At 36.5% G+C, this 7261-nt stretch overlaps 1 non-coding gene across 1 annotated transcript; it reads left to right on the top strand.

Moving 5' to 3' along the window:
* The first annotated feature begins 6666 nt into the window (after window positions 1-6666).
* LOC141569295 (U6 spliceosomal RNA) lies at window positions 6667-6774 on the top strand. The gene has a single exon (XR_012492802.1). It is a non-coding gene; the product is annotated as a U6 spliceosomal RNA (small nuclear RNA).
* Window positions 6775-7261: the final 487 nt, after the last annotated feature.

Raw genomic sequence — 7261 nt, 5'->3', positions numbered from 1 at the left:
TTACCGTATGACTCAGCAATGCCTCTCCTGGGTATCTAACCCAAAAATCTGAAAACATTTAGAGATAAAGACACGTGTGCTCCAATGTTCATTGCAGCTTTGTTTACAGTGGCCAAGACATGGAAACAACCAAAATGTCCTTTGATAGATGAATGGATAAAGAAGTTGTGGTATATATACACAATGGAATACTATTCGGTGGTAAGAAAAGATGAAATAGGACCATTTGTGACAACATGGATGGATCTTGAGAGTATGATGCTAAGCGAAATAAGTCAGACAGAAAAAGCAGAGAACCATATGATTTCACTGATATGTGGTATATAAACCAAAAACAACAAAAGAAAAGACAAACAAATGAGAAACAAAAACTCATAGACACAGACAATAGTTTAGTGTTTATCAGAGGGTAAGGGGGTAGGGGTTTGTAGATGAGGGTAAAGGAGATCAAATATATGGTGATGGAATGAGAACTGACTCTGGGTGGTGAACACACAGTGTGATTTATGGATGATTTAATACAGAAGTGTACACCTGAAATCTGTGTACCTTTACTAACAATTGTCACCCCAATAAACTATAATTAAAAAAAATAATTTTGTATGTTGAAATTTAACAATACTTATGAGGTTCAATTACAATAAGGCTATTTGAATTACTAGAAATCAGCACTTATGCATGACATTTGTAGTAGGTCACCCACTGACCTATTTTCTCCTCTACGAACACATCCGTGAATTGCAAAGGTAAGTATTTATATATATATATATATATATATATATATATATATATATATATATATATATATATTTTTTTATTTAAAGCAGCTCACCTTGTAGTTTCAGGATGGTGGGAATACTTTTTTTTTTTTTTTTAATTTTTCTTGTTTTGGGGAACAGCATGTTTTTTCCAGGGCCCATCAGCTCCAAGTCAAGTCGTTGTATCTCAATCTAGTTGTGGAGAGTGCAGCTCAGCTCCAATTCCAGTCACTGTTTTCAATCTTAGTTGCAGGGGGTGCAGCCCACTATCCCACGTGGTAATTGAACTGGCAACATTGTTGTTAAGAGCTCCCGCTCTAACCAACTGAGCCATCTGGCCTTCCCCAGGGAATACTTTCATGTAAGGTCTGCACAAATCTAGCTAGTATCATTCTGTAAGTTAATGTATTTTCTTGTCTCCAATGCACTAATAAATGACTATATATTTAAATTTAAATCAACTATGTAAGGTACCCAGTACCCCCAAAAGTGGTGAGTCACAATTTTGGAACCCCTGGACTGTTTGTTTCATCCTGTTGTAACATTCTGCCTGATTGACTATAATATGGTGGCTGGATATGTAAGTCATTCTCTGGAAGTACGCTGTCTCCCTGTTTCTGAGGGTTAGCCTGCCAAGAAGGCAACCAAACGTTTAGTAACCTCTGGGCGAAATTTCCTATTTTCTTTTGCATATTGAAGTCCCTGGCAGATGTTTGCTTCTTTTATAAACTGTCTGTCAGTCCCTCCTGAAGTAGGGCGGTGATTGAGGTGGCTGCGGAATAAGTGAATTTATTCTGTGGAGGGAAGGTGGAAAGCATAGCCTCTTGCTGTTTCATGTCCGTCTTTGCGCCAGCTGTCTGGAAAAACAGTAACAAGAATGTCTCCACAGACTTCATGAAATTCAAAAGACTGAGTGAAATTGCTGAATTTTGTTTGCAAAGTAAGGTTTTTCACTTTTTATCTTACTTGAACCCGATTTGACATGAATTTGACACAATACCCATGTCCGCCTTCCTGAAACATTCTTGGCCTCTGTAACACTACAACCTTTCTTTGTTCCTTTTACTCCTCTGGCTCTCAGAATTCTTTGCTGATTCCTCTGCTTTTCTCTAACCTTGAAATATTAAAATTCCTTTAAGCTCTGTCATAAGCCTCTTCTTGTCTCACTCTGCATACTCTCTCCCTAGCTGGTATCATCCATTTCCATGGTTTTAAATATCATATATGTCAACAATGCTAAGTTCTATATATCCAAGGCCACCATCTTGTTCTGAGCATCCAAGGAAACTGAGACTGTTAAAGGAATATGAGGTCACAAAAATCAGCCAGCATCTGAGTTACATAGGATTAAAAAAGGAGATGCACAATATGATACTTCTTCTAGAGGAATAAATTAAAGGAATAGAGCAAGCAAAATTTAAAATAAGTATAGAAAGTGTTTTCAAAGAAATAAAGATATTAGAAATATGAAGCAGAATGAGCAGTTATTAAGAAAACGTAGAGTGACATCGGTGCTTGTCTCTCTGGAAGACTTGGAGAGGAGGCCGAAGAATCTCCTTCAATGTAGAGAGGACCTATGTGAAGCCCCAAGAAAGTAGAGCAATCTCATTTAATAAGATCACCGTGAAAACAAAGGCCACAGATAGTGTGAAAAGCAGACCAAAATTGGGGAAGGCCCTGCACACTATAAGTGGGCTGATAGTCGCATAGTCAAAATCTCCTCTCTCCCTGCCACTGCCTCCTTTCCTGAATAAGACCGGGTAGAGTGAGTCTCCTGAAGTTTGCACTCTGAAGAGCAAGTGAGGACAAGAGAACCAGCAATAAGCAGAAGGAAAGAGGATGAGACAGACAGGGCAAGAGTGAGTATCCTACCTGGAAAGTATGTAGGGTGATGATAAAAATAATACTTGAATTTGACAGACTATTTTCCTGATTGAGACTGAGATTTTAATAAGTGGATGAGATGATAAAAATCGTTAGATTGGACTAAAATTTAAATAGGAATAGAATGGAGAGGAAATGAGATGTGTGCTCTAGGCAGATTGAATGTTCAAGATCAAGGAATTTTGAGAATAAAACATATTTCATGTTATACTTAACTGAATTGTGAACATTGAATTCACCAAGCAATTATTAATGACCACCAGGTATGTATAAACTATTACCTAGGTATTAGAGATAGAACCGTATATAATTTTGATAAAAAATATCTAACCTCGTGGAACTTACTTTTGAGTAATAATCAAACCAGTTATGTATGTTTCATACTGAGTTGCGTCCAAGCCAGACAGCCTGTGTGTCAGTCTGTAGAGCAACACCGTACAGAACTCCTTGCATGGTTGGAAATGTTCTATACCTATGCTGTCCAGTAGCCACCTGTGGCTAGTATGACTGAGGAACTCAAATTTAAATTTTATTTCATTTTAACTCATTTAAATTTAAATAGCCACTTGTGTCTCTAGTGGCTGTAGTATTGGACAGAGAAGCTCTAGGGTTTTAGTGAAACTGTACAATCAACTTTTATTTAAAGCCCTCTTGCTACTTAGGACTCAGAAGCCAGTTGATATGACTATTCCATGGACACTTGAAAAATAAAGCATGTCCTCTTTTTTCAGAATAAAAAGTTTAATAAATATCAATTCTAGATACCATATTATTAATATTATTTAGTGCATTGATATTGTTACTGAGTATATTCAACCAATTGATCTGACATGTATTGAAAGGGGTGAACTAAAACTTCCTTTATTTATGTCCTTCTGTCAATGTCTTAGCTTCCAGAATTCAGTAACTTTGCTGTCAGTTGGACACTACCTTTTCTGTACTTGTTGCTTACTTGGAAATGAGGGTTTCAGGAAAATGTCTCAATTACCATTTTACACTTATTATGAGACATAATATTTGTCTTAGCCTCATCACTAACCACTGCATGGTTTTGGAACTTCAAGGACTTTCCAGCTTTGCTGGAGCATGAGGTCCCATAAACAGCAGCAGTTTCTTGAAGAGAAAAACACAGCAGGTATCTAGACTTCATGATCTAAGTAAATGGGAGAGGGTCATGTACAACTGGAAATGAATATCTGATAGACTTGTTCAGTAGCTTGATGGTGTCAGGCCAGCATCTCTTGACCTTTATTTTATATTTGTCACGTCATGGTTAGTAGATGGCTGCTGGAGATCCAGACATCATGTCCACATTCAAAGAAGGAAGGTATGGGAACAGGGGAAAGATCTTGTGCGTCCATTCCTTTTCCCAAGAAAGCATAATCTTTTCCAGAAATGTCTTGCATATATGTCATTAGCCATCAATGTGTCCATCATATGGACACTGTGAGCTTTCAGGGAGGATGCAGAGGCAAACATTTAACCTGACATAGTGACATCCCCCCAAAAATCAAAGTTCAGCAAAGAAGAAGGGGGAAATAGATAATGAACAAGTGACTGGCGCTATCTAACATGGTAGAGATCCAACTTATTTTTCTTTATATAGTGAACCAGTTTCCCAGAAGAGAAAAAGCAATTACTGATTTTACACAACAATTTTTAAATCACAACTCTTCTAGTTTGTGGGGTTGGAATGAAACAAATGCTAGCAATAGACCTATGCCATCCTCAGAATCACTTTTTTATTACAATGAATAGTGCTAAAGGGTTGAGCTCATTTCAGAAGCTGGATGCTTTCTACCCTAATAGGAGTATTGTCTCAGGAGTCTCCTCAGCTATGCATGCAAATAGATTTCTGTAAAATCCTAACATCAAGTTGACATATATGCCTCAACATGGTTGAACCCCTGTGGAAATTATTCAGGTGAAGAGTAGGGCAGAGGGAATGGCACTAAACAAATGTGGGAAATAGTAAAGAAATAAAAATTCAGTATAAGTATAGTAACCTATAGCTAGATTGGCTAGAGAGGTAGGAAGGGACCATGGCATGCATACTTGTAGGTTAATGGTAAGGATCAAAGACGCTATTTTAAGTGCAATAAGAAGCTGTTCACGTACTTAGTTCAAATGGAGTGCATGCTTAGTTTACAAACTTCACTAGTGCAGTCATCCATGGGAAAAACAATTTAAATGTGTTCAAATATTTTTGTAAAGTTGAGTAAGTAATTTGTCAATTTCAATGTATTCAATGAATTACTTTGGTGGGTACCTCCAGTACTTCATACATCTAAGTAGGAAAATGCAGCTGTGTATATCCAAGGGTGCTTTCAGTAGACTTCTCTCTCTCTTCCAACCGCACAGACATGCAGAGTTCTCTGGCAAGTAAAGGTCCCTTTCGTGGGTTCTAGTTTCTCTTTTGTACTCTTATGCCATTATACATGAGCTTCATTACTGTGTGCTACCCAAATAACTGGACCTATCATGTCTGTTAAAGAAACCATTGGACATTCAGACTCTCGGAATTGATTACTTTTGATTTACTTTTAAAAGAAAATGTTTGACTCCTTATATTGGTAGTAAGATGGAGAGGGCAAGAGTGGATGGGGAGATAAGCCCGGAGTTACTTCGGTCATCTAGGTAAGACATCATGGATGCTCGGGTTAGATTGGTGCTAATGGATACAAAGAGCTATGGATGGCTTGAGACATATTCTGGAGGTAAAATAGAATTAATAATGAATTCAGTTCAGGGTGGCATAAAGAGGGAATAATCAAGCATAATTTCCATAGTCATTGGTAAAATAGTACTGGCAGAGTACTGATTACATATTAGTAATATCTATTGCATGAATGAGAAAAAGCAGGGTGCAATAGTCACACCATGTACAATGCTTTACAGTTTTAAAATATTTAAACCTCACATCTTATGATTTTGGTAGAGCAGAGTTTATTATTTTACCTTTTTTACTGATGTGGAAACTGAGGCTCACTCTCTCCTAGGAGACTGGTGAGAGACAAAGATGTGATGTGGGCAAGAGAGAGGACATAGGCTAAGAGGTCAAATTAATCTGAAAGAAGGGGAGGTTAGAAGAAGGTGAGAACAGTGTGGGCACAGTGGAGGGAAGCCAGTGTCATTGGGGTGCGAGGGACATATGGAGGCGGCACCATGAGCTTTGAGCAGTGTGGCTGTGGGTGATGAATTGGATCTCCTTTTGATGTGCTTTAAGAGATGTAAGGAAAATACTTTGTTTTTGGTGGGGGAATTACTTTTGACTGTTGGGGTATTTCTGTTTCTATGCAGTTCCAGGCAGAGATTAAATTAAATAAGATTTTAACTTTAATGTTGTCCAGCTAATATAGTTACCTTGAAAATGGATATGACATGTACATTGAATAAAGGCTGATTTGGAAAGCCAAGTATGGTTTGGGGGCAGTGAGAAAATGGATTTGACTAGTTTTACGTTGGCCTTTGTGAAAGGCAAGGTTGGATAGGTCCATTGAATATGGATTGTGGAAATCCTGAAAAAAAAAAAAATGAATTGAAATTGTTACTAGCCAGATTTGTTATAAACTATCTCTCCCACTAAAAGAAATTTCAGAAAACATAGAAAATGATTAAGATGATAAAAAAATTCATAGTTTATCATTTAAAAACTTTCATTTTAGGATATTTCTTTTAACCTTGTGTATGGGTGCATGTATATATGTGTGTAAAAACTTCATAATATGATTCATATTTTAAATGATATGATACATAACATTTTATAACCTATTTAAAGTGCTCTATGAACACTTTGATATTAAATAATCTTCACAAAATAATTTTTGATGATAGTTCATTATATGGGTGTGCTATGAATTATTTAAGCATTTCATTTTAGACTTTAGCTATTCTCTCATTCCCCTAAAGGATCTTATTATTTGCTATTCTTTTTGCCATTATAAATTCAGTGTCATTAACTTCATATACTAAATCTGTAACTGATAAACTTTCCAAAATTAGTGATCAAAAATAGTGAGCAGTTGTGTTCGCTTCAGCAGCTCATATACTAAAATTGGAATAATATAAGAGAAGATTAGCATGGCCCCTGTACAAGGATGACATGCTAATTCGTGAAGTGTTCCATATTTTTGGTTGTTAACTATACGTAGACTTATTGCAGTGATCATTTCACAACATATACAAATATCAAATTATGTTGTATATCTGAAACTAGTATAATGTTGTATGTCAATTGACCTCAATTAAAAAATGTAATGGACACTTTTAGAACTCTCGGTAAATATTGCCAAATGGCCTTCTAGGTTTGAATCCCTTTATATACCTTTTAACAAATGACTGGATTTCCTGTTTCACTGCCTCCTCCCCAGTACTGGGAATTAACTTTTAAAACATGAGAAATAATACCTTGTGGTTTTAATTTACATGTTTTTGGTTACTAGTGAGTTTTGACAATTTTCATGTGTTTATCGGCAATTTTTCTCTTACAAATTAAATTTGTGTGTTCAGTTTATCTTTCTGTTCCGTCTTCATCATTTAAGACAGCTTGGACCCAACACAGAGAGATACCTAAATAAATATTTTTACAATTGACTGAAAATCCATATGGGCTTCCACCC

This window comes from Rhinolophus sinicus, linkage group LG16, assembly GCF_036562045.2.
Source record: "Rhinolophus sinicus isolate RSC01 linkage group LG16, ASM3656204v1, whole genome shotgun sequence".
Classification (NCBI taxonomy): Eukaryota; Metazoa; Chordata; class Mammalia; order Chiroptera; family Rhinolophidae; genus Rhinolophus; species Rhinolophus sinicus.
The sequence above is the reverse complement of the archived record's forward strand: the minus strand, read 5'-3'. Positions and strand labels throughout refer to the sequence as shown.